Here is a 25,188-nt window from a genome sequence, read left to right as displayed (position 1 = left end):
AATAGGTCTATAATCTCTCTTTTTAGTCTTAGCAGTAAACAATAAACTCATATTTTTCCATATCATTTAGCTGTACATGTTTTGATTCATTGCATATTCATTTCCTTTAATCATTTGTAATGTGTTATCATAAACAAGCATCAAAGTGAACTCAGCCAAAGTCAGATCAGAATTGTCAAACTCGGAAACATCACCATTCCTAGGAGTCCAAAACATACATCAAACCAAACAAAATGGAAAAATTGGATCAGGTTTGGGTGGGGATCTTTCACGATTACTTATTGATGCTTAATCTATCTTGTGGTATTGAGGATTTGCAAAACCTCATAGAAATCAAACTATCATGTTTGAATTAGAAAAGAATTGGTGTATAAAATAATAGCAATAAAGAATATAATAGAAAGTAACTGGTATGCAAGTATTCTTCTATTAATCTCCATATAAATTTGTTAAGAAGATGCAGCAATAATGGTCTTCCCTCATCAAGTATGCCAATCACGAGATGGATGGACTAAGGGTTCTACTCAGAGGCTCATTCCATGCCCTTGGCCTTGGTTGAGGAAGAATATCTTTGATCCTCTTAACAAGGAAAATAAGATTAATAATTATTTATCTAATTTCCATTAGACATCATATTTGGGATCAATTTGAAAATGTTTGATAGAAAGATGCACCAGTACTAGTTCTGTCATTAAATACAACTACTACAAGATGATAGATGTCCTACCATTCTTGTAGCCCAAGGGGCCATATGACTTGGACACTCATTATGTGCCCTTGATTTTAGTTGAGGAGGATAGTCTCAACTCTCCCAGCATCCTATCAAGCTTTTCCACTAAATTCCTAACACAGTCAGCTATTAGAAGTATGCAGTGAAATGGATAAAAGTGAATTTAGGGTGTTCTATTTTCAATATCATTTGTATAATGATCATAAATTCTTGATACAATTTTCTCTAAATTGAGTTGCAATTACATATTTTATATATAGAATACTATTTATAAATAACTTGTGTTGTGGGACTTGTTATTTTTTGGCAAAATCCAATATATCCCATAAAGAGATCATTATGTTGCTTGTGCAGGAGCCCCATCATTCTAAAGAATCATACCATTTTTGGTAGCTAGGAACCTAAAAGGAAATTTCCATAAGGATTTGATGCCTTCCATTGGTTAAGATAAAAACTTAAAATAGATCTTTGAGGAGTGATTGAAGAAGATACTTTAGCAATCAAGTAACACAATTATTGTTGTTTTCTAGAAAGCCTTAAAGCATCTACAAATGTAGCAAACTGAGGTAAGCAATCACATTTTAATATGCAATAACAAACAATTCGTGCACTCTCTCAGGTTACCATACTCAAGGCCCTAGAGCCACTGGGCTCTAAAATGACAAATAAAACTTCAAACTAAGAACATGTAGCAAGAAATTAATTACTAACTAATGTCATTATGCCAACATCACTACTACACTACATCCTAGAATAGTTTAACAATATACACTACTTCCAAATGGCATTTAAAGTATGTGAGCTAGAAAGAAAATCTAGGTAACAAAAATAAGGGGCAATATCAAGGTCAATGTTTTACCCTGCCATTTGGCAGAGTCAGTCAAATATATTCAACCTGCCCTTGAAAAACATGAGATTGGTTGAACATCCTTAAGATTCATTTTTTTTTTTCCTTACCTGTAACTCGTGGTATGCAGAATAATATTGTGGATATCTTCCATTTGGCCACCCAAAAGCTTCCTGCCATGTATCTAGTAGGACCAAGATCTTTTCTCTAACATTTAAATTAGGCTGCAAAATAAAATACAAAAAAAACCCACATAAAGGACTGCTGAAAATATGCGCTAAGAGCACAAACCGAAAATTGTTTAAGCTGCAACCCAAAAAAACATGTGTAGGTTACACAAAAGCTTTTTTCTAGACCTTTTTTCTTTACTATCTTGACCATTTCATGTAGCATATCTCTCTTAGCAACTTGCAAGTGAACAGTATCACCACAATTTTTTGTGTCTCTAATAGCTGCAAAAATAATCAGGCAAATATTAAATCAAAGTTATCCATCAAAGTCAATCATAAATGAATTCTTACTATAGTATATTTTTTGCACTTAGAATTCAACCAAATATCTTAGTAATGATAACTTAAAATAAATCAAAATGTATATAGAAATTTATAATATTATTCAATACTAACAGTCAGAGAAAGAATCTGGATCTTAGGATTCTTATTGGTAATGTGTTTCTTAATTGCTTTGATTACTTCCTCTGCTTCTCTATTCAAACACAATCATATTGACCAATATAGACCCTTCATTAATATCACCATATCCAAATTTTTATTCATAAGAAAGAATTTAGAAGATAGGGTTGTTAACCTGCTCTATAAAAACCATACCAACATCTCTTATGTGAACTCTATTCATATAACAAAGATGGGATTACATTCTCTGAACATGGACTACCATTAATGCATAATACAAAGCAACTACCAATCAAATAATGTCAAATTGGATTTACAAAAGAGGATAACAGTGTATCAATATTTGCAAAGCATAATCAAGAAATCTGAACCTAAGGTAGATTAAAGCAATTTAGCATGATTCTATGCCTTGTAACTCAAAGATGAAGGTATTTCCAAATATTTTGTATGACTTCTCACATTAGACAAAAGATTATACAGACACATCTTATAAATATAGCCAAGATAGAATATATGACAAAAGGAGTAAGATTTATTTGTGCCATTCAAGGTTCTTGGATAGGCAACATGAATAAAATGAAATGCTTTCATTTCCTTAAAAGCTCTTGAAATCCATGTTTGATTGTGACTACCATACATGTTGATCTGAGCATGCCTGGCTCCCAGTTACTGCTATGATATAGTTTAAGATTACTGTTGTAACTAATAAGTGGTGATGTAGATGAGCAAATTTGGATAACAGTTTCTATATGTTAGGTGTTGAGAAGCTTCCCTTTACATTTTAAAAAATGGTTCTACCATACATGCTATTTTATTTTGTGTCATCTTGGAAAAAATTGGATCATTCATGTAAACAAACCTAACAAGCTCTCTTGTGTGTTTATACTTAAGTTCCAACGTTTCTTTTCCAGCCTGCACTAGAAGACTCTTTCTAAAAAGTAATTCAACATTATAACATAATTATGAGCCACAGAAGCATCAACTGTACCAAATCCTTACATAGCTGAAAACTATATAACCCATCATTGAAAAGTGATCAATATTACTCAAAAGATGCATTTGTTAAAACCATTGATTGATCAAAAGATGCATATCTTGTTTCTAGCTCTTACTATTTCCATTTCTTAATCTATTAATTCTCTGAGCTTGATTGTTCTAACATCGTACATAATTCTTTTATTGTTCCTTCCTAAATAGGCTCAGAAAGGTATCAGAGAGAAGGTGCATATTTTAACTAAGTTTGGATTGACTTGGAGTAATGGAGAATTTGGTGTGAAGGGAGATCCTACATATGTCAGGGCTGCTTGTGAAGCAAGCCTCAAGAAGCTTGATATAGACTACATTGATCTTTATTACTAGGACAGGGTGGATATTACTGTACCCATAGAAGCTACTATAAGTCTTCAGATTCCAAACCCTTAACCTTGCACCAAAATACTTTTTTTTCATGGCACTATAAGTTTTAAGATTCAAAATCTATACTACTGTGACAAGTTTTTTTATTTTAATCTTATTTATAAAATTTTGGGCAATGGTTTTTCTCCATAAACTACATAGTTGAATCTTGAGTTTGATTTGATGTGAGAAATATATTTTACATATCAGTTCTTGAGAATGATAAGTATGAAATATTTTCTACAGCAAGTCAAATTGTGATTTTACTATAAGGATTCAACTATGTGGTTTTCTAGTGAAATGCATTGACATAAGTTATTTTAATAGTGGTTCACAAGAAATCATTTTTCATAAGAATGAATGGAATGCGTAGTACTCATTAAATTTAGACGATGCTCATAAGGTGAAGCATTAAGCCTTTCTAGAAGGTCACTAATTGTATTACTACTCCAACTTATTGTCATGAGAGATGAGTTCTTATGAAGCTAATGTAACATGAGTCAATGAATTTCTCTTAGAAACAACAAAATAAAAATTTCAAACCTCTAATTTCACTAGAAAATATGTGTCTAATAATCAAGGTTGTATGGCTTTGGAGGGCAAGATTGTATCCCTCTGGCTCTTTACCGAGGCCTAGCAAAACAAAAGAAATCTGATAACAAGAAAATGAGTTTTCCTTGTATACAAATGGGTGAACTGAAGAAGTTGGTAGAAGAGGGAAATATAAAATATGTGGGTCTGTCTGAAGCCTCTGCTTCAACAATCTATAGGGCCCATGCAGTGCATCCAATCACTGTTGTGCATCTTGAATGGTCTCTCTGGAGTAGGGATTCTGAGGCCCAAATTATTCCCACCTCTAGGTAAATGTTGTAACGATATAATACCTCAATAGTTTGTGATTCAATGTTTACTTTATAGATTGCAGAGAACTGAGAATAAATATTTGTGAATTGAGTTCATAGTATATACCAAAAGTTGAATTTTTAAATAAGATTTTTTTAAACTTTGTTCCATTTGAACTTAGATAAGGAATACAAGCTTACTTATATTTATTTTATTCCATTCATAGGGAGTTGGGGATTTGGATTGTTCCATACAGTCCTTTAGGCATGGGTTTCTTCTGCACAGGAGGAAAACTTCTTCAAAGTGTGACAGATAATGACTTCATAAGGTAAAGGATAGGATTTTTTTTTTTTCCATTTAATAATTGTACCATTTTAAAGATGATCTAATGTTGAGTTCAAACATTGAGACTGAACAACAAAGTAAAATCTAAACAAAAATCTACATGACAAGACTGACAATAAAGGTGAAAATTAATTTGATTTGATTTTTTCATTTTTGATTGTTTCATATCATAATAATTGATCTATTAAATAGGGGAATTCGAGGTTTTAAGGTGAAAATATTGAGCAGAACCAAGATCTATTCCTAAAGCTAAGTAAGATTAGTTTAGGAAGGGTGTAGGCCAATCTAGGTTGCTCTTGCATGGGTTCAGGACCAGGGAAATGATGTTATGGGCAGCAGTAGTTGTGGATCATTTTAGACCTATGACATACAATGTGTCCATTTTATGTTAGTTTGAGCTTCACTTGGTTTCAAGAATACTATAATATTCTCTACTTAACAAGGCCAACCATGTGAAGGTGGAAGCTCATCTGGCCTCACCCCCCTCCCCCTAACATCAATCTAAAGTACCCATTATCATCTAATTACATACTCCATTCATTCATTCATCCATTTATGAACTATAACATTCAATTAATAAAATCACATAACATTCATTAATATGATATAAAATTCATTAATACACAATACTAATCAAAACTTCATTAACACATAACAATATTCATTAACATAAAATAAAAATCTGTATTAATACGCATCATTCATACATAATTACTTAAAGAAAAGTTCTTTCACTGTCCAACAAGGTTTATCAAAGAAGATTTTTAAATCATTTCTTTTTTTTGTTTCTCTGAGCTCTCTTAATAAAAGTGCTCATAGGAGCATCCATATCTGCATCATTCTCCTCCTCTTCTGGTACGTGCAATGTCAAATTACGATGGATCCTTCTCTTTGGAGGAGTAGGAGGTTGCTGCACTAAAGGGGGCTCTATTGCAAGAACAAGTGAATGGGATAAATTGGCATACTCTTTTTCTTTTTCTAACTATTACAAGTTAGTAATTAAGTATGAGTACAACATAAAATGCATTTTTCTTACCTAAAAATGCCACATCATGTACATTAACATTTTGATCTGCCACCACATCAACATGTTGAACACTTGGAACATGGTCCACTCCTTCAGCATGATGTTCAACATGCTCTGAAATATTCAAAAAAAGGATACACGTCAAATTCCAATTGAAGATGTTAAATTGCATTCATAATTGCATAATTAATTTCCAATAGCAAATTAATACCTCCACCACTATAATGCACATCATGGCCTTCGTCATGAGCAGGTTCTGTGGTAGGATATGAAGGCTGCAGTAAAATGTTATGTACATTGTTATGTAGTCAATTTACGTTTAAAACTAATACCAAAAAATAATCTTCTCAACTATTTAATTTCATTTACTTTTCATCTGACCAATTTACCTGTGACATATCATTTTGTACACTAGATTCTTGGGCAAGGCTTACAGATTCTTCATGTAGGCATGCAACCACAACTTTATAGCCTTCCTTCAAGGCAATTTTTCTATCTTCATCTATGACCTCCACATTGAAATATGTGCCCTATGTTTTTCGCTTGATAACATTAGTTTTCCATGTATGGTTTCATTAAACAAAACTGTTTGCAACATTATATTAAAAATAAAATAAAAATTCATTGCTCTACTTACAAGTCCAGACTGGAGATTCATATAGCCACCAGAGCTAAGTTTGTGTTGGCCAACCTTTTCTACTCTCGCTTTTGTAGCCACGGATGTGTCCTTCAATCTATGAAGAATTTCAAACATCTTAGATTATATATTTACAAATATCAATAATTAGTGCATGATTACAATGTACTTAATACTATAATGACATACCTCTTTTTCCCCTATGCTGCTTCATTATCCCTATCTTCACATAGCCTTTTCTCCTTCGCATCTTCTATTATTTCATTCCACTCCATTGGTGGAATCATAGGAGGACAGTCATACTTTGGGTTATCCTTAAGAGCCCTTCTATATTGATCCCTCACAGTCTTTATATGCTTTGTTGTTCTTTTTAGAAGTAGGCCAGTGTCAAAAATGTTTTTCCCAAATTTCTCCTCAATAAATGCAATCAGCTAATTTTTTAATTCCACAGCTTGTAAATTCCACCTTTTTAAAAACAAATAGATTGTTAGATCAATAACTTTAATATATTACAATAAATAGAAGAAAAGAAAAATTATGTAACAATGATATGAAACTACGTACCTTTTACGTATGGGAGGTCCAAATAGTCTCAATGTCATATGAAAAAGATGTTCAAAGAAAGCATTTTTACCTACAAAAACATAAAGTATTTATCAGTCCAAAATGAGTTATGTAAAAGTAAACTAAATTTACACTTTAAATAATATCAATTTTAAAGCTCCTCGAAGCTTTCATTCTTTTAATGGAAACATAGTTTTCTTATTCAGCAACAATGTCCCTTCATATGAACTAGTACTAATCACATGAACTACTCCAAGAAATGGATCAGCTTCAGTAGTACTGCTCTCTGTTGGTCTATCAACTGAAACATCATAACAATTAAATGACAATTTTAGTACTACTCTCTATTGGTCTACCTCCCTACCTATGTCCATGTCTCTCTATGTGTGGGTATATATATATATATATATATATATATATATATATATATATATGTATATATATATATATATATATATATATATATACATATATATATATATACATATATATATATACATACATATATATATACATATATATATATATATATGTATGTATATATATATATATGCATATATATATGTATGTATATATATATATGTATGTATATATATATATATGTATATATATATGTATATATATATACATATGTATATATATATATGTATATATATATATGTATATGTATATATATATATGTATATATATATATATGTATATGTATATGTATATGTATATGTATATGTATATGTATATGTATATGTATATGTATATGTATATATATATATTTATATGTATATATATGTATGTATGTGTGGTGTGTGTATGCATGTGTTTGTGTGTATGCAAGCTTTTGTAGACATCATTTAAGCACTGATATGCTACTTCGTTGTTCATCAACTTGTAGAAAGACATTACAAAATATAGCACATTACAAAATATAGCAAAATAAGGTTTTACCAATTCTAGTGGGCATAGATGATGATGTTTGCATTGTCCTTGTTGCCGACAATGTAGTAGACAATAGTGGACCACCAACCAAAGGAGTAGTTCACACTTCATCATGAGCTAAAGAATAGAATATTGTTAGCAAAGACATTTGTAATGGATAAAGATCAAATGGGATACTAGTGACAAACTTTCACAAAAAAAAGGTAAGCGTTATAATGTTGATCAAAACAAACGAAGTGTTACTTACACGAAGGTACTGCATAACAACCCTGACCATGTTCACCATGTGATGTCGCAACTAGAACATATGTCTATACAAGAACACATAAAATTAGAGATCATGATCTATAAGATACTATAAAATATTAATATCTATTGAACTTCTATTACTGCTTTAGTCGAATTACTGCTTACCTTCAAAGATTGGATTCTACAGTCCAATTCTATTCTTAGTGCCTCTTTCTCCTCACTTCTATCACCCTTGATGATAATGTTAACAAGTTCATCAGTGTATCTTTGCATAATTTGTTGGATGATGAATATAGGGTGAGTACTAAGGCCAATGTCATGTAGATATGACGCCCATATTTCAAATTGCGTTTGATCAGCAATCATTGTAGCTTTTTCCTATCATTTGTGACATCAAATATTCGTATACTTTCATCAAAATAACTCCAAATCCATAAAGAAAAGAACATAATAATATGACATTTGTTTCTATATTAACATTAAAATTTATAATAATTAATGTTTACCTCTATTGAAGGTGTCTAAGATGGTGCATCCATATCGCCCTGTGAAAAAAATTAGTAAGTCTTAGAAATCAGCAGTGAAATTAAAGTAGTAGACTTACCAAAAAAAATATTAATAATAAAGTAGATTGTATATGTAAATCATTTGTCTTAAGTTAAAAATTTAGCATAACTAATGTTTATATCTAAAAAAATATTTGACATGTTCTACTTAATGTTTATATGTGCACATATGGTTTGGAAAGAAATATTTGGTCATATAAGACCCCCTCATAGTTGACATTGATCCTACCTGGACATTTCATTGATCATCATGATCTTCATCCATGTCATCATCATCATCATCACCATCATCGTACTTGTCACTTTGATTTTCATCGTCACCACCACTATCTTCATCACCATCATCATCCTCTTGATCACTATCATCATCACCATGATCATCACCATCTTCATCACCATGATCATGATTGTCATCAGCATCATCATCATCATTATCACCATTATCATTAGCATAACCAAAATCATCACCATCTTCTTCTTCTTCATCACTGGGTAACTGTTGTTCCTGATAATCATTTACTTCCTCTTGTACTTCTTTAAAATATTCTTCTTCGATCACATTATACTTTACTGGCCTTCCTCTTGGGTCATGTCTAACAACAAATGACCAACCTGGTTTGTGTGGAACACTTAAGTAAAATACTTGCTCGCATTGGCTTGGAAGAACATAGGGCTCATCTCCAACTAGCTCAAATGACCTTGTATTAATCATAGTAAATCCACTATCGTGTTCAATAACAGTCCTATCAAGATCATTTTGATTTAGTCATAACCTAAACCATTTGACAAAAAATAGAATTATTTTGAATGAATTAAAGTTGCACTCAAGTATATCATCCAAAATTCCATAGTATCAATTTTCAAATTGTTGAGGATGTATGTCAGTTTTAGATGAAATATTGGTGACTGCAAAGATAGCACTTATTCTGAAATCACATGTTTTCTTCATTTCATCTAACTTTTTTGTGCAAAATTTATAGTCATAGTAGTCTATAGCTTTGTGGTGTTTGACCTAAAATTATTCAAACATGTCAAGAATCTTCTCATTGATCTATGAGTTGATATTAAACTTATGTCTCATGATTAGTAATCTTATGCATACCTTTGTATCTCTTAAGCCATATATTAGATCAAGTACCATTGGCATAACATTGGGATCTCCATTACAATGAGCTTATTTAACCAATGATGCAACACCATCCCATGTTAATGAGTGACCATTTTCTTGAGACTGTTCAATCCATACTGTCATCCAACTATCAAGATTGTTTGCAATAAATAAGTGTAGTGCATCCCACTCACGATCAACTATAAAGAAGAAAATTACACCAGTTAGAAACAACTTATATATATTGATGATGGATAAGACTTGTTAAATTAAAAAATATATATATAATTACCTCTCACCCTCCTCAATCTACCTTTCCCCGTCAAGTACTCCCCTTTGAATTTTTCATTACAGTTGGGATCCCAAATGTGATCTACATGGATACCTACTGAAAACTTTGGAAGATATTCACTAATATACACCATGGTCTAGTATATCATATATCTCTCTATCATAGAACCCTCAGGATGTGCTCTTTGTCAAACCAAGCCCTTCATAAATTTCAAGTGCCTCTCAACCATCCACATTGATATAGCTTGTACAGGTCCACACAATTCAATCTCCTCAACTTGATGTATAAGGTAGTGTTCTTGAGCATTGAAAAATGTTGGAGGTAAACACTTTTGCATTTCACACATAAGCTGTGGAATTTTTCTCTTCCAATATTTTATATCTTTTTTATCAATTTCTTTAGATGATAACCACCTAAAAGAGATTCAACATGCAAAAACACATAAAGGATATTTCAAATAAAATTATACAATAGATTTCAGATAAAAAGCTAGAAATCTAAGAAAAAACACTCTTCTAACCTCATGTATTTTCCAAGATCATATATAACTTGTTTAATACTTTTGTCAAACTGTTGTGGAAGGGATAGAGGTAGGATAAACTGCAATCATTAAAAAGTGATCATTTCAATATATTATTAAATAATGCAATTGGTACTACATTCAATCTTACAAATATACTATAAATAGAAAACATGACTTACCTTGAGGAAGGTATGTCAATCATGTGTTTTCAACCCTAGCCCAAAATCACCTTTCTTTGATAGAAGAGTGCCTAGATTTGTAGCAAATCCTATTGGAAATTTTGTTTTTTTTATGACTTATTTTAATGCATCACTTTATTGCTCCATTAATAACCAAGGAAGGGCACTTGTATTTATGCGGTCTCCATTCCTATTTGATTCAATGAAAAGTTTTAGTGCATGATTGGATTCATGAATGTCAGTACAAATTTTAGCAATTTTTTCTCTATCTTGCCTTCCATCCAACATTTTCCATAGTGTCTCTATTACATTCTTTCCAATATGCATAGCATCAAACAAATGCGCGATTGGGAGATCCTTGTAGTATGGTAACCTACTAAATTGAGTAGGATAACTTTTCATTCCTCTAGGGAGTTTGTCATTGATTCTTTGATGACCTTCATGAGTATCAATTATAGCATTAGTAAATATAAGACAATATCAAATACAAATTGTAAACTTCGAACAAAAAATTGGACATTACCTCGACGATTTAGTTGATCGTATTCCAACTTCCATAAATGAGGTATCATTCTTTGTGGCCTTGATGACGTCTCTTCTTTCCCATTGAAAAGATGTTTTTTGACAATTTGATGCCTATGATTATTGTGGAAAAAGTGTCTAAACTCATCAAACACCTTCTTTCCTAAACTTCTCGAATGATGACATTTCATCTTCGGACCACAAACTGGCCATGCAAATTTTTCCTTTGTCTGAAGACCTAAAAGATCATGTACAATTATCATGCACAACTTAAGCATTATATAGTAATGTGTAAGCATTATAACAGACCAAAAATATGTGATCTTAACAATATAACATACCGCAAATTGGTGTTAGCCCAGGGGCATCATGTATTGTCCATACAAGCATTGCATGGAATTGAAATTGTCAATGTCCTATCGGTCTAGAGATGTCATACATAGTGATTTCATTCCATAACTTCAACAACTCATCAATTAGGGGCTCAATATACACGTTCATATCTTTAACTTGGTATTTACCTAGCAATTGAATGAACATAAAAATTATGTAATTACTATAACCATTTTCATGCACTATTTATAAATTAATTTAGATAACTATAAAATTAAAAAAATACCTGGCACAATCATTAACAACATTATGTGCTCCCTTTTTATGGACATCCAAGGAGGAATGTTATTTTTAATAACAAAAATAGGCCATACTGAGTAAATAGATCTCATATCTCCATATGGAATGACACCGTCCACCGCCAATGAAAGTTTCAGATTACGAGATTCTTCTTTAAAGTTTGACCATGTTTCTTCTATCTCTTTAAATGCAGAACCATCGGCAGACATTCACATAATGTCATCCTAACTTCTATTGCATGCATGGTAATCCATAAATTGTTCCAAGCTAGCACACTTGAATAACTGTTCAAGATGAGGAATAATGGGAATGTACCGAAGAACCTTGTGAGGCACTTTTTTTGTTATTTGATCTGACCGATATCTACTAACATGACAATCAAGGCATTCTGTTGCAAATTCATGTTGTTTATGATATAGAATGTGATCATTGGGACATGCATTTATTGTCTGATACTTCATTCTATTCTAATCCATAATGTTAGATAATTCTCAGTACAAATGAGGCAAAATGTTTGATGGTGGTAACAAAAACTCACTAATCAACCTACAACAACAAATATGCATTATTGATATAATGAATAGTAATTGTATGCTAACATTGAAGATGACAAAAATGACATACCTTAGCATACATGACATTGCTACATTGGATATACTATTCATAACCTTTAAGTTCACCAACAACACTATAGCCGAGAGTAGAGTTTTTTGGGAACCTTCATATAAGGGCTCGTGTGCCTTCTCAAGTAAAGGTATATCAAGACCATCTTCATCATTATTATCAGATTTGGTAGTACTATCATTGTGAGCCTCTTCATCACCTACCCCAATACCATCTTCTTCAATCATGTCCTCTGGCACATTATCATCTTCTTCCATGGGAGTGTTATCCTTAGCTTGGATATTCACACCTGCATGTTCCTGCAGTAGGAAATCCACATTCATCAATGGACAAAAATTGTGGCCCCCTTCAACATGATCATATTTTCTACAATGACTCTAGGCTATTGTGATTAGAATTCTTTAATTCTTTAAGCCCTTACACTTTTTGCAAGGACAATAACATTTATCAGGTTTTCTTCAGAACTGAGCCCACAATGCAGCCATTGTTTCATTATTTTGTTCTAGGTTCCTATTGTTAGGCATGGTCCTTCCTCATAAGAAAATATACCTGCAAATAAATTGGACATGTTGTGATTAATGTTTATATCTGCACATATGGTTTTTGTTAATTAATATTTTCAAATGTAACTAAAATGATCCTATAATTTCTAGAAGGCCTAGATGTTTGCAAAATGTGGATTTATAGACAATGTATGTTAATTATTTGCAAAATGCTTCCAAGAAATTTCACAAGGTGAAAGTTACTTAGGTGCTAATAGCAGTATGCCTTGACTAATCTTGATAGCAATGAGTAATGTGATTAATGCATCAACTAATAAAGATGACTAAAAGATCGAAACATATTAATGCAATATTTAGAACAATTTTTAATATCTTTAATAATAGTCCTTTATGATAACCTCAAGCTTTAGGACTCAATTCTTGTGACATTTTTGAGACTAATTGACCTTTCTAATGCTTAAAAGACTCATAAACCTTCACTTAATCCCATGAATCTACCATAGTGCCATATGTGGCTTGTTTGGAAACATTTTGACATATTTTCCAATTACATTGCATTTATTTGCATTTGATATGCATTTTATGACTGTTTGATGTCATTTATCAACCTAGTACATTCTAGGACTCCCTTTGCCCATGACATTTTACTACATTACATAAATGACCCTTTTTCTTTCATCTCGATGCCAAGAATGGCTTACAACTTGAACTTTAATGATTACAAACATATCAAAAAAGACCTTCACAGGATCTTATTACATCAACTATTCTAACATGGTCATGTTCGTTATCTTAAGACCTTAATGTTTTGGCTACTTTATAGGGTATGTAATTTTGAATCCATTCCCTATATTGATTTCCATTTCTATAAATTCACACAATCAAAATAAAAATGTCCAGCTAACAATCTATGCATTGTAATGTCATAAAATATTTTGAATCTTTGAAAAGGCCTAGGTCAATATACCTATTTTAGCAAATAACCCTTCAATGTCTTTAACAAATCTCTCCAAATTAGAGAGAGGTGTGCAGGCCTGCTCGGTCAGAGTGTTTCTGCTCACCATACAACATCCCAAATGTAAGTCTCATCTAAGAATATCCTGTAAACTACATCTACTAAATAACACTACATGCATACAAACCTACTTTATTATGGTTTGATATTATGTATTCTCTTTCTTTAATTGCAAATTTTTCCTGTTTGTAATCTTCCTTTAAAGTTGATATTATTTTCCTAGATTGCTTGAGAATTTTTTGTACACTTTCATATACAGTTCAAAAAGGGGATCTTCCAAAACTAAGTTACTACACAGTGACACACAATCCTACCTTAATTTATGACCATTCAATTATTAGAAAACTCAAATAATAAATGTCTTCTAATGACATTAAAAAACACAAACTATATAAAACCACCTTTTTAGCATTACAATAACTATCTTGAGCTCCAATAGATCATACACCTCTACTATAGGTGGAAATTGTCATTAATTATTGTAAATCAATTTTATGCAAGCAAAAATGAAGATGGAATAGTCATATATCATCTAAAACATCATTTAGAATGATTCTATACTTGTAGAGCTAAGCAAAATGTGATTTATAATAGTGAGAAAGAAACAATCTTCAATGTATCTTTGTCTCGATGATAAAGTAATATTTTTGTAAGTTAGATTACCTAATTGGTGCAACTAAACAATTCATTTTTTTGGAAGCTTCCAAAGAACTTTTAAAAAAAAGAGAGCATAATAGTTGAATATAACTATCCTACAATGTTGTCATTCTGTCACTATCACTCTTATTCCAATGGTTCATGCCTCCTTCAAGAACTCTCCTAGGATAAAAATGAAGATCTCAATAACCTCGAAGCCCATGAAACTCAGAAACCATCTGAACAGTTTTGATCACATTCACATTATCCATGAGAAATGGAGCACACGACTTCATAGAAACTAAATAATAAATCAATACAAGATTTGAGGATTGTACTTCTACAGCTGTTAGGAAGTAGTTTATATATGCAAAAGAGAGGGACTTCCAAAAATTGTCACTGATCACAAATCAGAAAATCAAAACAACTTTCTACACAACTACTCTCCGCACATCATTGTGGGTACTAGTACACAAGATTTGAAGCAAATATTTAGTATTAAATCTTATTCATCTATTCTACAATTCTTAGTCTTTTAAGAAATAGCTCACAGTGGGCATATGTCTCCAAGAAAAGTGCAAACAAAATTTAACAAACAAGAATAGTAACTGTAAAGATGATAATGCAATTCCAAAAAAAATGATTTTTAGCACACAATAATCCCAGTTTTATCAAACATCAAGAACTCAAGGCATTCATCTATGGCCAAAACATTAACAATGGAGAAGCTAGCCAAAAACTTTTTGACTCATTTCATAGTGAAAGTCATGGCTTCTACTAAGGAGAAACTATAATAACTGACTTTATTTACAACCCCCACTAAGTCAAGTACAATGACATTCATTTATATTTCCAATCAATTCTGTTTGAGTACTTTTAAGGGTTTTAGTCCATATAGCACTAATAGACAAAATTTCAAATAGTTTAGTATGGAGAAAAATAATACTGAAACATATTTCAAAAGTCTCCTTGTCTGAATATTAAATAAACAAATATCATTATAGAAAAATTGCCACCATGCAGATAATTTTAAATTCAAGTTTGTGTTTACCATGTCTAGAGAAGAATGATCTAGAAATTCAAATGCTGAGATGATCTCCCCTAACTGATGTTTTGCTGCAAAGAGTAGTCTCTGTAAAAAGAAAACAATTTTTTTTAATTTTAATACAGCTGTCAACTTGAAAATAGTTCTATGCTCCATAAAATCTAAGGTATCAATTCCTATAACATATCATCTATCATCAAGTTTAAAGTGAAAGAGACCATACAAACTATTGTAAGTTGTACCCAACTGGGACACATTTAAAATAAATTAAAATACAAATTTCAATCAAATTCATGTTAGAATCAATCATATAAATCAATACAATTGTTCCCTTGCTAGCTCCATAATACTACAGAAATTGGTAATCATATCAAATCAACCATGGATTACATTCTTTGAAGTGTCTATAGTAACTAGCAAAAATCATCATTTCAAAAGTAAACATGAAAAGAAAAGTGAGAGAGATTCTCATCCACGAACAGGAATGCTTGAAAATTTTTCTCTATATGTTGAGCAGAACTAACCTGAAATACATTCTAGTGTATTTTTAAAGATCACAAGTTATCCCTCTTCAACAGACCCCTCTTGTACACTCTCCAATTAGAGTAGCCACATGGACTCTTGTAGCAATTGTATAGGCACAAAATCCAAATAATTGCTTCTCTAAAGTAACAAAGTTTGAGTTGGGAATTCAGGAGCTTTTATGCAAGTATTTTCTCAAATTTTAAGGTATTTTGGTCTTACATATCCACTTTGAGAATTGTATGATAACTAATCTCCAAATTATACTCTTCAAAACATCAGAAGCAATGTAGGTAGCAAACTATATTTAATACATTTGTCTTATAATTGAAATCCCATAATATTATGACTGTCAAGTCAAATGGGATGACCTTGAATGCTAAATCATAGAGACTTTCATAATCAAAAACACATGGTCAAATCACAAGGATACATGTTACATGCCTAAAATGCACAACTATTGAACATTGAATTCATGTATAGTATTGGAAGGTGTTTGAATGTCAAATTAGATTAACCATGATATTTGATTTGAGAAACACCAAATGGAAATTCCCTTGCCAAGAGTTGCTTAGATGTGTCATCATACCTTTCTCGTGGTTCCATAATGTGGTCAAGTTGCAAAAAATTCTTAAAGATATTTAAGTCAAAGTGTGTTAAGTGTCTTATGTGTTTTTTGACAAGTAGGATTGGTTATAAAGTGTAATGTCCTCATTTTAGCTTGCCATGGTTTATGTTTGGATTGACCTATTATTGGCCCTCCTAGGTTAAGGTTGATGGCTAGAGGGCTCCATCTAGCAAAACAAGAGGATCTTTCCCTTCTATAGTACAAAAGTGTTTAGGATTTCTCCTCGTTTGTTTTAGTTAGCTATACTTACAATTTATAGTAAGTTATGTATCCAACATTTCTACATTTGGCAAGGCACCTAGACCAATCTCAATGTAGTAATGACCCTTGGCACTACTGATTTTATCAAATATTCAAGGAATTACTAGTTATAGTAGGTTAGGAGTTAATAGAGAGAACCATTAATATTTTTAGTAAGGCAGTTGCTTGTGCGATGGAAGAAATGGTTGACCAACTAGTTCAGATGAGACAGAGAGATGATGAGTAATCAATGAGATATTAAAATTATAGTAACAGTAATAAAGCAATTTATAATGGTTATATTGTAAATTTATTACTTATCTTCATAAAGTATTATTGAGGAGCCATTATATTTAATGGAAAAGTATGCCTTTAATAATGACATAACTTAATTCAAACACAAAAAATAGTTATATAAGTCATTAAAGTGACATATTGGTGAAGCCTCATGAGTCAAACTTTATTGAGGAATTATAAAAGCCCTAGAAATGAAATTGATTGATTTTTTATTTATGAGTTTTGACTTTTATATTGGATGTTCTAGGGAAGAGTGCAATGTGACCTAGGGTTTTAGACATTTTTAGCATTGAAGGACGATATCTTCAATGTTTGTGCAATCTTAAAGCTATGAAAAAACTAGTTGAATCATTGTTTGATTGTGGGCTTCATATAGAGGTCCATTTTAGTTAAATTAGTGAAGCTAGGGAGCTTTGTAATTAAAATAAAGGTATGTTTGCAGATACTTCCCAAGGCTGGTCTTCAGCTACGTTTTGTTGACTGAAAATAAAAATTTCAAAGGCAGTCGTACAACATTACACACCCCACACGAGACCCTTATCACAACATCTAGTTTCTAGGCCAAACTACCTAGAAGTTATGCTTCATTATTATCCTATTGGATTCCTAGCTATAAATAGAACATTGTGCACAAATTGGAGGGGTTTCTAGAAAATCTCCAAGGGATGTAATTTAATTCTAGGTTCTTTATCCAAGATGAAAACTCATTTTAGTATTTAATAATTGCAATTACTTTGTAATGTAAATATCAATAAATAGAAAGAAACTCTTGCCTGTGATTTGCACGTAGTTTCAAATTTCATTTCATGCAAGCTTTGTGTTTTATTTTTATTATTTTCAAAAAAAGGAAAGAATAAAAAGCATATATTCTATAAAATACAAATAAAATCCAAAACATTGCAAAAACAAACCAGAAACAGTCACAGGTGGGATAAAGAGAACTAGCAAGGTTCATCACAATGGTATCAAAGCATTTTCTTGTCATCCTACAAGGTTGGGGTTTCATATGCAGCTGCAATTATTTGATCCACATAGGTACTATACACATAGGGGAAGCACAAAACAACACGTTGATCAATTACAAGATTACCATTAAAGATAATGGGTGATAGGAGAGGTGGTAGTCCACCTAGAAATGTAGGAAATAATGAAGAAAGAGAGGCAATGGATATATTCAGGGATTTTAGTGGGACAAACAACTGGTGCCAAATGTTTTGTTGTATCTTGTTGCATCTATATGGAAGATGTCTTTCCTAGAGGAAAAAGTCACGATCAAGAAGAACATGCTAGTGGAGATGGGACCCCTTGGGCAAGAAGATTTTCTACAGGCACCTATGAAAATCCTACACATCCAATGTTCTTGAGGGGAATCTGAGGAAGGGAGTGTAGAAGAAGAAGGTGCAGCATTTTTTGATAGTGTCTTGGCCATGCATGATGAGTGGGAGGCATTGCCACAAAGATTTAAAGATCACTTGCCCTTTGGTAGATTCATGATTCAAAAAGAGATAGCATAGCAGGCCAAGGCAACAAAGAAGACCAAAGAACCAAAATAATGATCTTCAACATGCTACTAGTAGGCTCAAACTTCGTACATTTGATGGCAGAATGAAGGTCACAGATAGAGATTAGATTAGTAAATTAGATACTTTCTTGACTCTTTGTGTAATGACAAAAGTACATGCAATTAAGTTTGCAACATTGCATCTAGATGGTGCAACTCATGATTGGTGGCATCATGAGATGGTTACTGTGTTGCATAACCTCATTATTTCCTATCAAGAATTCTAAGAAAGATTGATTAGTACTAATAATATGAACATCACTCCCACATCCTTAGATGCAAGCATCCTTCTATGCATGGTCGACATGACAAAGTGTGGACTGGTTAAAAGTTGCATCTCACCATCAATAGTCTCTTACATTGTTAGAGCTTGATTAGATTCCTAAACCCTTTGCCTGGTTGCAATTTGTTTTCTAGAAGAAGTTGAAGAGCATCAATTGTGAAATCATCTACATTTGAAAAGTCGATATCCATTGATTGAACAACGTAAGTCTCTTTGTGATACCAACATATCACACCATTACAATTGAATGAGAGCCCACAACTAGAAGAAACTCTAGGATATTCTCATTTGATCACACAATCTGTATAGTGTATACATCATTTAGCATACGAGCTTCCTTATTCAAGAGACTATTGGAGATTTGGTCTTTTAGTTGGAATACTAAGTATTCGGTTCTACATGTTGAAGTGGTCATAAAAATCACATCAATAGAATGCAAGTACAACAATGAGCCTCTTGTAATACTTCTTTCATATACTGAATTCATCCTCACCATGGTTTTTTCCTTCTTGGGTATTCTACATAAAGTCTTGGTTTTCTTGTGTGGTGTGTGTTGTGTGTTTTTTATTTACTTATGCACTTCTATTTAGATGGTTAAAATGTTAATGAAAAGCTATGATTTAATTTATGCTTCTCCATGTTCAACTATATAGAATGAACAACTGAAATTGTTAGAGGAAAGCTATGATAATGTTAATGCCGACAGTGCCTCCAGCATTTCCTACCCCAGGTTTATTTGTAGCTATGGGAGTTGTCTTTGATGAGGTGGTTACACCTCAAAACCCATATATTGATTAAATTTAGCATCTAGCTTCTCATTGGTAGACAAGTCGTATCACCCTGGGATTGAATTTGATAAATGTTCTAATAATAAAATTAGGTATAATTCTTAACATGTGAATCTGCCATTAGGAAAGAAAACTCAAACTGATTTTTTCAATCTACTAACCAAATTAAGAAAGTAATCAATGCCATGTGGTATATTTATTGATTGACAACTAATCTAGCTGTAGGTGAAATGAATCAAGTAAAATAGTAAATGAACTAAGAGAAACGTGAAAGGCACCAAACCCTTTGAATCAAAAAAGTAATGTTAGCAGATCGAATGGGTTGCAAAAGTTGAAAAGATAGTCAAAGGAAATCTAAGAGGGAAAATCAAATCATCAAGAAAATCAAAAAAGTTGATTCATTTTTTTCTCTGGAGGATGAACCATATGACTCCTAGCTGTTGAAATTCTAACAATTTGAAATTGAATCTATAGAATCTACCTATACTCAGATTTTCTTTTGTACAAAGGCCAGCACCTTTGCAGTCAATCTTTGTGTTGGATTAATAAATCATCTTTTTTCATTTCCTCCCAGTTTCCAGTTTGAATATTGTAATTATATGGAAAATGATGTTGCAGCTTATATGAGTGTCCTTCAACAAAGAAAACAACATTCATTCCTTTGAATTTATAGTATCTATACTTTAAACTGTATCATGGTTGGCTATTGTAAAGTTGGTTTAAAATGTTTGTGTGGGAATGTGTAATTTCCCCTTTCATCTCACCTTGGTTGGTGGTTTGGATTAGCCTATCATTGACCCTCATAGGCTAAGTCAAACGGTTAGAGGGTTCCTAGTTGGCAGAACGGGAGGCCTTTACCCTTTTGAAGTACACAAGCATTTAGGATTGCTCTTCATTTGGTTCAATTTGATAAACTTACTAATTATAGTAAGTCATTTATCTAGCACTTCTATATTTAACAGGGCACCTAGATTGGCCTCAATTGCAATGATGTTCTTTGGCTCCTTCATTTTGATCAGGTATTCAAAGCTTTACTAATTATAGTAAATCAAGGGTTGATAGAGATGGACCCTTACTACTTTTTGTAAACCACCCTAGTTAGTAGTAAATGTAGTGGGGTAAGTCTTGGTGAAGTCAGAATTGATTTACAATGATTAATGGTGGACTTAAAATATTGTAATACTTTAATAAGAAAGTAATTATTAAGTTCATATAATTAATTGAAATACAAAGTGACTATAATAAAGTTATAATGCAAAGTCACTTTACGTTATTCTAGATGGTTTGAGAAGCTACTTCATAAGGAGGAATCAAAAGTAAAGAATGTCTACTTCATAAGGAGGAATTAAAAGTAAAAAATATTTTATCCCACATTGCTAGAAGTACAAGCATTCAGCAACTAAAAAGCTATATAAGAAAGGCCATCCTTTCATTTGAGATATGTTATGAGAATTGAATGTTGAAACTTTTTCTCCATTGTTGTTGAAAATCAGTGACTAGATAATCTAAGGACAAAGATCCTTAAAATAAGTGAAAACTAGATGAAAACCCATCTGTTCAGTTTAGTGGATTCAATCAAAATTCATATTGGGATTGAATTGCAGATTTTGGAGATAAATAAGAATTTCTAATAGTTGGAATACGACATGCAATAGAAGCAGGTCTAGAAGTCCAAGTATAGGATATTGAAACTTTCTCCTTCATATTTGATAAGGTTTATTAGCTGCTGGATGATTTGGAACAAATGTTTGAGGCAGTCATTCACATCAAAGCTTGAGAACATGGGTAGAGATGAAAGATAATAAACAGTATGTGCAGTTCCAATCATACCCTAGTTGTCCAAGTCTTTTACAGTCGCAAGCCTTCATCTAGAACATATTATTGACTAGTTAAATTTCTTAAGTTTGCAGCATTGAGGTATTGTAAAATCTAAAAACTCTTGGGGTCTTTTTAAGGCGATGTAATAATTAAAGATTTCTCATTTCATGAATGTTTGTAGTAGTCTAATATTGAGCTACGAGCTTGAAAGACTTCTGCTATATGTTTGATTAAATGAAATCACAAAATAGATAGGTTTTGAAGTAGTTTTCTTCATTTCAACCATTGCTATACTATTGTGATTGTGCACTAGTTAACTGCATGGTTATCAGTCATTTGTATGATAATTTATGATAAAAAATTAGAAACTTTTATCACTATATGTGTTTGATTAAATGTTGATGTATTAAGCCTTGCTATGTTTGATGAAATTAAGCTTGAATACTACGTATTTGGTTCGTGATTTCTTACTAACTACAAATTTCAATAATCATACAATTGTTTGATGGAATTCATATGCAAGGAGTTTGCATTTGATTTTTGCAAGGCATCTATTTGATGATATTTCTTCAAAAGACATTTAACATTTTAGGAAAAAACTTGGTTTGGTTTAAAGTCCACCAAGTGTGAGTTCTACCAGGATGCTTGGCAACCACCATTGTTCATCCCAAATAGTAGACTCTTTCTTATCTCAACCCTATGATATGTGTTCACATTAGAATTTTTAGTCATTAGGTTTTAAATTCTACGTTTTTAGAAGCACAAGCCATATGATTTTCATTTTCATATCATGATTAAATTGTGTTTATGTATTTGAAAGGAGCAAGGTTTTATGATATACTAAGACACAATTTTATTAGTCTCCACAATATAGATAGGTTTCAATTGAGCATTCATTTATAAGACTTCAGTAAACATAAAAAACTTGTTTTCATGTATACTGAGCCTGGGGGGACCTAAAATCCCCTTGAAGAGAGGAGTTGGTTTGCTACAAAAAACATTTATGTCTTTCAAGTCTTTTCCTACCAAGCAAAGGATAGGATTTCCATCTCTACTTCAAATTTTCATTATAGCTGAAGAATTAATAAAGGAGAAGCAAACCAAAAACTTTCAAGGCTTCACTCGAATAGAAAACTATTTCAGTATTTCAAGACTTTTACCAAGTAAAGTATGTTCTTACTAACTTCTAGATTTGTGAAGCTTGCTAAAAAAAAGTCTATTATCATCCATTAGTATGAATTCAATATTTTGACATAGATCCAAATGGGTGAGAGAAAATCTGAGCTGCAAAAGGGACAGGACCTTATAGAGAGAACACAGGTGTCCATCGAACTAAGAGTAGTCTACAGAACTGAAATTACTCGAGCAAGTAATTCAAGAACTCTTATCTCATTTTAGAAGAGTTTTAAGGTTAACACAATGTGCTATAATTTTTGTATCACAAATTGGAGCCATATAAAAAACACAAGATAAGTTGTGGGAAATAAAGAGGTGTATTTAGGCCCAAGTTTGATTGCAGCAAGTTTCTCAAAAATCTTTTATGAGAAACATCATCATCTATAAAACAACTTTGTGACTTGAAAGAATTAATAGTGGCTCTATTTTTTAAATTTCGATGAGTAGAAGAGAAAGAGAAAATGTAAAGGCATTGAATAGATTTGAAATCTACCTCTACAACTTTTTGATAGATAAAAAACTTGGAATGATATCTAATGACTAGATTCTTACCTCCTTTCTCCTCTCCTGTTGAACCTACACCAAACTCCTGCCCACTACAGTCACACGTGCACAAAAAAAAACAAAATTAACACTGTGGTGACATTTTTTATTATCCACATCTTATGTTGTGAAGGTCAGAATTTAACCAATTTAACCATGGTCAAAATTTTGACCATATCGGGCCCATTTTTTCAAAAAAAAAATGAATTTAACAACCCAAATAAGCCTTTGGTCAAAAAATTTGGTTGAAAATGGGGGCCTAATGTACTAGTGACCCCAGCCATAAAGAACTAAAGATGCATCTGAGAAAAGCATGTTAACCATATTTTAGACTTGAGATGCATCTGAAAAAATTCCATACTGGTTTTCCTCCAGAAAGTTCACCAGCAATCAAAATAACTATGAAGAACTAAAGATATGTATGGAATTTTTTCAGATGCATCTTTAGGTTTTCCTCAAGAAAGTTCAGATGCATTTTTTTTATCACTGGTGAACTTTCTTTAAAAACTTGAGATGCGAGAATTCCTCAAGCTCTGGTGATGATTTTGGTAGAATGGAAAATCCTCAATATTAAGATAGAGGATTTATTTACCCAATATAAATAGGTGCAAAAAAAAAAAAAAAGAGGTTTGGATGCTTATCCTCCAAACAACAAAAATAAAACACAAAGGATGTTTCATGCAAAACCACATCACACCTGATCTAGAGGATATATTAACCATTAACGATTGAAATTATACTTAATAACACTTCATTGAGAAAGTCAAAGTTCATCTAATACATTAATTAAGTGAAACATTGAAAAAAATTGCAAATAAATGCATTAAATTTTGAAATTAAAATGCTCAGCTAGCCATGAAAGACACAACGTCATTGGTATCTCATCAAAAGTTTTAAATATTACCTTGTATAATTTTAACTAAAACATTGAAAACATTTGCAAATAAATGCATTAAATTTTGAAATTAAAATGCTAGGCTAGCCATGAAAGACACGACATCATTGGTATCTCATCTAAAAGTTTTAAATATTCCCTTGTATAATTTTAACTATGTAAAGTTGCTCTAGCATAACTAAAAGAAAAGAATATGGAAAATTATATCAATTTTCTATGTTCTATATTCTTTTCTACATTCTAATGACCAACTTATAGCTATACATTACTTCATAGATAAAAAGTGGTTGAGCCTACTGAAGTGAGACCAGCCTATTTATTTTGCATTTGTTAATAATATTTTGCAAAATCAACATCATTCAATTTGAGACGCTTGGTAAAACTACAAAATTTCATTGATCTTGGGTAGATATATTATATCTTGACAAACAAAACAAATTTGTAAGTTTACTTGTACAACATTATGAATTCTCACAAGCTCGTGAGGGATGGGTCATTAGGCACAAAAAATTTATTGAGTGCTAGATGTAGTCAAACAAAAAAAATGACATTTGATGACATTTGAAGTAAAGTGACGATATCAGGGATC

The sequence above is a fragment of the Cupressus sempervirens genome, chromosome 8 (genome assembly GCF_028749045.1).
Source record: "Cupressus sempervirens isolate cs-2001-9-10 chromosome 8, ASM2874904v1, whole genome shotgun sequence".
NCBI lineage: Eukaryota > Viridiplantae > Streptophyta > Pinopsida > Cupressales > Cupressaceae > Cupressus > Cupressus sempervirens.
This window is presented reverse-complemented; position numbering follows the sequence as displayed.